We start from the raw sequence: 9,273 nt of genomic DNA, 5'->3' as shown, positions 1-9,273 counted from the left end.
ATTTCTAGCGAGGTAAACATTCACTTCTTGAGTTAAAACAGAGTCAAATAAACTGACGTAACAGATTGTAATGTGTAAAATGTTACTGTTCAGATAGGTAAGGAAAACATTTTAATATTTTGTTCCTCATGTGTGGTTTAGGGCACAAGACCAAGAAAGTATATTTAGCAACTGTGTCTGTATCAGCTGTTTAACTTCTGCAACTTATATCATTTCTCTTGTTTCCCCCTCTGTAGTCATCAAAAATGTTGAGCCATTCAGTGCCTAAAAGTATTACATCATATTTTCCAATGATATATTTATGCATTTTCTCATCCCTGACATGGGATGTTATACAGTATTTTATATCGTTGCTATTATGACATCTGTGAGTCTGTTTTGGGTCAACACATGGTGTTGCTTCTTGATATGACATATGTTGTGTTTTAATGTATTATCAGTAGTTAGTCATTATCATATGTTGTTTAAAATATCTGAATTTTGATTTATCCCAAAACAGAAATGCAAAATTGTTTGATGGAGTGGCTCGACATATTTGGAAAATATGCTCATTCGGTTTCTTGCGGAGAGTTAAATGAGCACATGCATAACACTATCATAGAATGGAAGCAGTCTACATAAATGTGTATGCTTTAGTCTGTAAAGCGACCCTTTAAAAGCTTCAGTTTACAGAGCAGTATTTCTCATACACATACAGAGTGGCTAAGTCCATATATTAACCTTTTAACAGTACACTATGCATTTGTTGTGTCTCTTTCAAATATCTTGAGGGAATTTATGTGCATTCCCTGACATAGATTATACTGTATGCTGTATTGTATAAATTGATGGAAAACTGTACTGTATTTTCCCACAAAGATTCTTCAAATGTTTCTCTCAGGATAACCTGACGGTTGGTCTGTCGCTTGTTCCACCACTTTAATCCAGAATGAAATATTTTTGCATCTGGGAGATGGATTGCTATACAATTTAGAAAACACATTTGAGGCCCAGAAGATGAATCTCATTAGTTTTGATGATCCCTTGACTAGTGTCACCATAAGGTTGAATTTTTAGTTTTTTTAATGGATTTCTATGAATTTGGCAAAGATATCCATGGTGCCTTTTCATCTGCACTGTTCATCTAGCGCCAACATCAAAAAAGATATTTCGATTAAAATATTTAAATGTATTTGCAGAAGACCTTAAATCACTAATGGCATTCCCATCAGGCTTAGTTGTACTTTGTCTGTGCTAATTAGTGAATATTAGCATGCTAACTTGTTAAGATAAGATGGTGAAGATGCCAAACATTATACCTGCTAAACATCATCATGTTAGCATGCCAGCATTAGCATTTAGCTTAGACGGCCAGTTTGTAGGATTTGGCAGCATCTAGTGGTGAGATTGCTCATTGCAACCAACTGAAACTTCTCCCGTTAGTCAGACGAGTAGGAGAACTACGGTGGCCGACACGAAAATGTGAACGGTCCCAGCGAGAGCCAGGGTATGGTTTGTCTGTTCTGGGCTTCTGTAGAAAACATGGCGGCCGGCTCCATGAAGAGGACTCGCTCGGTATGTACGAAGATATAAACGGCTCATTTTAAGGTAACGAAAACATTGAATCTTTCAGGAGATTATACAAACATTTCTGCCAACATATCCTCCTAAATGCGACATACTGTTCCTTTAGAGTACCTCTGTGCCTCACAGAGTCCCTAACAATTTTGTTCCTTAATTTCTTTGTCTTCTGTGTCGATCGCAAGGTGATGTGGTGGGTCATATTAACTGTATTTTTAGGTTTTTAACCTGTTTTCGCTGCTGAATCAGGTTGACATTTTGGATATATTCTTCAAACAAATATTGAAGACCCCTCTGTCTGCTTTTCTCCAAAAATGCTTTTTAATTTTCCCAAAAATGTGATCATATTTCTTCAGCAAGTGCAGTTAGTGACACTGTGGGCTCCACGTCAGCGAAGTATAGCAGCGGGGGTCAGGGCTTAGATAATAGTCAATCGTGGCAAAGACTGAATTTCTACACCGTTCTGAATATCATGTGCCTTTAGGCTTAAAGTTGACATCCACTAGTTTTGTATTGCTGCACATACAATGTACAATATTGCACAGGGTTGTCCAACAATTAGAGAACATTTATGCAAATGCAGTGGGAAACAAACTGTTTTACATGTGGCATTCATAATAATCATTTGATTTATTAATTTCTTGATATGAGCAGCTATACACCAAATATGAATATAAATATAAATCCGCAGTGGAGAGACTGCAATTTTTATTCATCCCATGTCCAAATTTGCCATTCGCCATTCTTTTCTGTAAAGGCCTGTTGTAACAGGCCAAGTGCGCTGTTGTGTAAACAAGACCTTTGAAGCAATAAAAGAGGAACCAGAGAGAGAAAGAGAGAGAGAGAGCGAGAGAGAGAGAGAGAGAGAGAGAGAGAAGTAAGTAAGCCTGTGCTTTGTGTTTTAAAAATAAATTAAAAAATCTGCGAGGAGAAAATAGCAGCCTGGGAGACCAAAAGTAACCTCTCCACCACAGATGGCCCCCACGCTTTCCGCCAGTGGGTCAGTGGGTGAGGGAAGAGTGGAGGGGAGTGGAGGCGAGTGGAGAGGCATGTGGCCGTATGCCGCTATCCAGGGGAGAGTGTGGGCGACACGGGCAGCAGGAAAGAGAAAGACAAGGACTTCCAAGGCCAAGTGGGCCGCGTTTTTGTAGCGCGCACTGCTAAAAACAGACGCAATGACGCTCAGAGGTCAGCCGGCTGATTTGTCATCAGCTATTTCGGCATTGTTAACAACGGCTGACGAGGGAGAGGCAGAAGTGTTGACATCACTGGTGCATGCTCACATCACTTTCTTGCCCCCGCATTCTTCCGATTGTGCAATCATCAAGGCAAGAGGACTCCAACGCTGTTTCCCGGATTTAAGGTTGGGCCATATTTGGTAAGCAGGACAATATATTGAGTCTAGTGGCTGGATGCTTGTCTCACAGCATCACCTTTAGGTGGTGTCTGGTCCCTGCTGCTGATCAGAGTTTGACCCCCAAGCTCTTCTCTCCTCTGCTCTGTCTGACCTGTGAATGTGGAACTGTTCCCCTCTGAGTCATAACACACTGTCCATTCAAATCTCAGAATTAGATGATGAGTAACCCTGACAAGCCGATGAAGAACTTTTGTGATGAACTCTTACCCCTCTTATGAGAGAAACATTTCTGACCTATGACCTTTGACAGGAAATGATCGTAGCACCCTGTAATGCAGTGCCAGTGTTTAACAAATTATTTTTTTCTTTCAAATGTCACAGAAAAATGAACAAACACCTATCACACCCCTCCTCTCTACAAACGCTTCTTAACACGTAGGACCTGCTCAAACCTACACTCCACATGGTCCGTGCAGTATCTTGGAGTTGCCAGCAGAGCGCAAACCAGACTGCTGCTTGCGCTGTAGCTGTGTTTGCTGTGGCAGGGAGTGGGAAACATGAAGATATGTCAAGTGAAAAATCTACAGAGATCCCAATACATTGTTGCTATTTGCTGTGATGTGTTGTGTGTTTTGGCTTGCCTACCATTACAGCCCAATATGATCTAGAACAGGGGTCTCCAACGTGTTTCAGGCCCAGGACCCCCAAACTGATAGAGAGATGGAGCAGGGACCCCCGACTATATAGATTGTATAAAATTGTGTTTTATATTAAACTGGGCCTAGTGCCATGTATAAACATACCTCTGTATTGTGCATTCAATACTAAGCTATTCAAATAATACACAGGTTGATATATTCATGTTGTTATTTTAAACATGTGAAGGTACAGTGAGTAGAGGGGCCGTGCCACTGACATTTAGAAACATACCTTCAGCTGATATCAATGCCAATATCATCATTGTCTGTCAATTGCATGATAATCATGATTACAAGCTATTCAAATTGACGTTTTCATTTTAAACATAAATGTGGAAACTAACAATGAGTGATGGCCTATTAGTGCCACTGCCATGCATAAACATACCTGTTATCTTGCATACAATACTGAACTATTAAAATAATGGACAGATTCATGTTTGGGAAAAAATGTACGTAGACCGACCAGTAAATTGAGAGCTTTGCCTTCCGACTCAGCTCTCTCTTCACCAAGACGGTCCGGTGCAGTGCCTGCTTTACTGCTGCAGCCGCAACGATCCGCCTGTCGATCTCCCGCTCCATCTTACCCTCACTCGTGAACAAGACCCCGAGATACTTGAACACCTTCGCTTGAGGTAGGCACTCCGTCCCCACCTGGAGGGAGCAATCCACCAGTTTCCGGCAGAGCACCATGGCCACAGATTTGGAGGTGCTAACTCTCATCCCCTTCGCTTCACACTCGGCTGCAAACCGCCCCAGTGAATGCTGGAGGTCACGATCTGAGGAGGCAAACAGGACCACATCACCTGCAAACAGCAGAGAGGCGATCCCGAGACCCCCGAACCTGATGTTCTCCACCCCCCCGGCTGCACCTAGATATCCTGTCCTTGAAAGTCACGAAGAGGACCGGTGATAAAGGGCCATGCAATATCATACCTGTCATCTTGCATATAATACTGAACTATTAAAATAATGGACAGATTCATGTTTGGGAAAAAATTTAAATAAAGAAAATTAAAAAAATTGTCTAATCAACCAAAACTTTTGTGGACCCCCTGTTGAAGACCTCTGAGCTAGAATATAAAAGGCCCCCGGATGTCTAAACTTAAGGCTCTATCTCAAGATCAGGTTTTACTGCCTGAAATGTATCAGGAGATATTACGCAAAAGAATGCTGCATATTTCTAAATTAAATAGTTGTTAGGCAAATAATTACAAAATGTCAAATTAACGAACAGCATGTAGTTGTTGAGAGTGTGACAAGCTTAAGAGGAGTGTATCAACAAAAAGTTTATTTTATTTTTCTGAATCATGGAGTATTTCAAAAAGAATAAACTCTAATGCTTAAAAGTGTTTACTTCAGCGTGACCATCACTCAAAGTCCAGGGGTCCATAATTGTAACAGGAACTCCAACTAAACCACCCACCTCCACAATACCCACACAATGCTGTTCATTTGTGACTCCATCTAGGTCTAGGATCTTTTCATCCAATGTAATCCATTTATTCCTCCCCTCTACAAGAACAAAAAGAATGCTGCCCTCCTGTGGGCAAATATATCAAGACAAGAACTCACAGAATGAGTCAAGGAGCCTTAGTCTCTTTTATAATTTGTCAAGAACCACACATGATAATAACCATGATGCACTTTTTGTGGTTATTTTGAACGATATTAGAATACACTTGTTGTTTATATTTTTGCTATATTCAGCTGCAAATTGGATTTGTATTGAGCTCGACCTAGAGTTAAGCCACAGGTTCCCTGGAAAGTTAACCAGGTCATTGACCAAAGGTGTTAAGTGAGAAAGCCTCTCACACACAAACTAGTGAGCCAGAAGCTTCTTAAAGGCATAGCATTCTGGCTTGCGTATACAACAGCAATAAGTTGAACGATTAAGAAATATTATTGTTGTTGAAGAAATTTCTTGCTTTTGCACATCTTTTCTCTTTTAATATACACATGACACTTTAATAATATACTTGTTTTATTGTACTTTTATTTGTTTATTTGTTTGTTTCTTTGTTTAACATATTTTATTGTGTGGTATACTGTTTTACTGTTACGCACCAAATCACTAAGCCAAATTTATATTTGTGTAACGCACTTGGCAATAAATAAGTTCTGATTCTGATTCTGAAATGCATCTATCCATCCATCCATCCATTTTACTCCGCTTATCCTGGGTCGGGTCGCGGTGGCAGCAGGCCAAGCAGGCTGACCCAGACTTCCCTCTCGCCCGCAACATTTTCCAGCTCATACTCGGGGATCCCGAGGCGTTGCCAGGCCAGCTGGGAGATATAATCCCTCCAGGTGTTCTGGGTCTTCCCCGGGGTCTCCTTCCAGTTGGACGTGCCTGGAAAACCTCCAGTGGGAGGCGTCCAGGAGGCATCCTAATGAGATGTCCGAACCACTTCAGCTGACTCCTTTCAACGCAAAGGAGTAGCGGCTCGACTCCAAGTTCCCTCCTGATGTCCGAGCTCCTTACCCTATCTCTAAGGCTGAGCCCGGCCACCCTATGGAGGAAACTCATTTTTGCCACTTGTAGCCGCGACCTTGTCCTTTCGGTCACGGCCCAGAGTTTGTGACCATAGGTGAGGGTAGGAACGTAGACCGACCAGTAAATTGAGAGCTTTGCCTTCCGACTCAGCTCTCTCTTCACCAAGACGGTCCGGTGCAGTGCCTGCTTTACTGCTGCAGCCGCACCGATCCGCCTGTCGATCTCCCGCTCCATCTTACCCTCACTCCTACAAGACCCAGAGATACTTGAACTCCTTCGCTTGAGGTAGGCACTCCGTCCCCACCTGGTAGGAGCAATCCACCGGTTTCCGGCAGAGCACCATGGCCTCAGATTTGGAGGTGCTAACTCTCATCCCCGCCACTTCACACTCGGCTGCAAACCGCCCCAGTGAATGCTGGAGGTCACGATCCGAGGAGGCAAACAGGACCACATCATCTGCAAACAGCAGAGAGGCGATACCGAGACCCCCGAACCTGACGTTTTCCACCCCCCGGCTGCGCCTAGATATCCTGTCCATGAAAGTCACTAACAGGACCGGTAACAAAGGGCAGCCCTGGCAGAGGCCAACACCCACCGGGAACATGTCTGACTTATTGCCGATAATGCAGACACAGCTCCTACTGCAGTCGTACAGAGACCAGATTGCCCGTTGTAAGGGGTCTGGCACCCCATACTCCCACAGCACCCCACAAGAACCCCAGAGGGACCTGGTCGAAAGCCTTCTCCAAGTCCACAAAGCACATGTAGACTGGTTGGGCAAACTCCCAGAACCCCTCCAGTTGTCTTGCGAGGGTAAAGAGCTGGTCCACTGTTCCACGGCTGGGACGGAATCCGCACTGCTCCTCTTGAATCCGAGGTTCGACAAACGGTCGGAGCCTTACCAGCACCCTGGCATAAGCCTTCCCCGGGAGGCTGAGTAGTGTGATACCCCGATAATTCGAGCACACTCTCCAGTCCCCTTTTTTGAAAATGGGAACCACCACTTCGGTCTGCCAGTACATGGGCACTGATCCCGACCCCCATGAGACACTGAAGAGGCGTGTCAGCCAAGACAGCCCAACAGTGTCCAGCGCCTTCAGCATCTCAGGGCAGAGGTGAGTCCAACTATATCTAGCTGGTATCGCTCCACCTCCTGCACCAGCTTCGGCTCTTTCCCTGCTAGCGAGGTGACATTCCACGTCCCTAGAGCTAGTCTATGCTGCCGGCGATCGGCTCGCCCAGGCCTCTGGCCTGACCCGCCCGCCCGGTCTGCATTGCACCCGACCCCGATGCTTGTCCACAGGGTGGTGGGTCCACAGGGTGGCTGCTCCATGTTGTTTCTTCGGGCTGAGCCCGACCGGGCCCCATGGGCGAAGGCCCGGCCACCAGATGCTCGCCGACGAGCTCCCCTCCTGGGTCTGGCTCTGGGAGGGTGCCCCGGTTTCCCTGGTCCAGGCGAGGTGGCTGAAGACCGTGAGCTGCTTATCATCAGGGCTATTTTGAACCGCTCTTAGTCTGTGCTCTCCCATGAAACCTGTTTGCCTTGGGAGACCCTACCAGGGGCTACTGCCCCGGACAACATAGCTCCCAGGATCACTGAGCCACTCAAACTCCACCACGTGGCGATTTGCGGAGGAGTGAAATGCAGAATTTAGTTTTTTTTTTTTAACCAAATCAAAACCGAGACAACCAAATGCACCTACAGCGCAGGACATGCATACAACATCTTAGAGTAGCCAGACAGTGGCTGCAAAAAATGACATCATTGAAACTGGATGCCCCACTTACACCAATTATACCTGACATGCTCTCCTTCACATCCCCCTCTGTCTCTCTATCTCTCTCTGTGTGTCTCTCTAGTTTCATGAGGGTCTGGTTGTTGCTGGCCATCGGAATGGCAAGGATGAATGGACATGATGGTCCTAAAATGTACACATGTGATAATGACCCTCCCCCCCCAATATATTAATTCTTATAAAAAAAAAAAGAATTAAACATTGAGGTATAATAATAATCTTTATGTATTCGTTTACTGGTGTAATAACTTTGAATTACAGTATGGTGATGATACACTTCAAAGAGTTAGCTTGAAAAGTTAAATATGTCTCTAATATAAATCATGTCAGACAATAGTGTCAATCAACACTATTTGTTTTGAATAAGAAAAGTCCCTCTGATCAGTCTACAAGATCAGTCCAATTATTTTGACTTTTTAATGTTTTTAATGTTCAGTTTACAAGCTTGTCATGATGGATTGAAGCTGTGGAAAGTAACCATGTGTAAATATAAAGTACTTATACTTTACTTGAGTATTTCCATTCCATGAAAATTGACAGTTGTACTATAATTTTGGGAGTATTTTACTTTTGACTCCACGGTTTAATTGACAGCTACAGTTAACAATTAGGAGTTGATAAAATGTGATACGTTGATGAAAACATTTTCCCCACCTCAACCATATCTAAAAGTAAAATGCTTATTTCACACATACACTTGTATGTATATGTACGAGCACTGTTATGTTTGTTACTTTAAGTGCATTTATCAATAACACATGCTGTTTTATTTTCAATGCAGTATTTTTTTTCCTGTGATTGGATATTTTATGTCGTGTGGATCTGAATACTTTTTCCACTGCTGGACAAATTATAGTTTGATATCTTTATCCCAGAAGGAAGTAAATAGATACAATAACATGACCTCATTTCACCTTGTCAAAAGCATGGTGTGACAAGTACTTCCTTCTAAAGAAAGACAGTACCAATAGACTATGTGCTTTTATTGCATATAGTCTAATAGTTCATGCTGTGGAAAGTCTTTTGACTTCGAGAAAAGGCACAGGTGTAACTAATAAATTAATTAACAATGGCTCCATTCCATTAAAGTGTCCAGGTATGGAATTATGGAAACACATTTTTGTCTGCTGAAGACGGACATGCTTTTATTGCCTTTTTGGTATTATCCCGATACGAAAAGAAGAAGCAAACAGACAAGATAATGTGGCTTTAACTCTCAGCCCTCCTCCTCCGGGGAGAAATGTGTCGTCACTCGGCAGCGCAGCCAATCAGCGGGCGGCTCGCTCAAGCTGGAGGAGCAGCTCCGCGTTGTTCGTGCAGGTGGCGTGCCATTGGTTGTGTGAATGTGTGTGAGAGTGTGTGTGC

This window comes from Pholis gunnellus, assembly GCF_910591455.1.
Source record: "Pholis gunnellus genome assembly, chromosome: 15".
Taxonomy (NCBI): domain Eukaryota; kingdom Metazoa; phylum Chordata; class Actinopteri; order Perciformes; family Pholidae; genus Pholis; species Pholis gunnellus.
The sequence above is the reverse complement of the archived record's forward strand: the minus strand, read 5'-3'. Positions refer to the sequence as shown.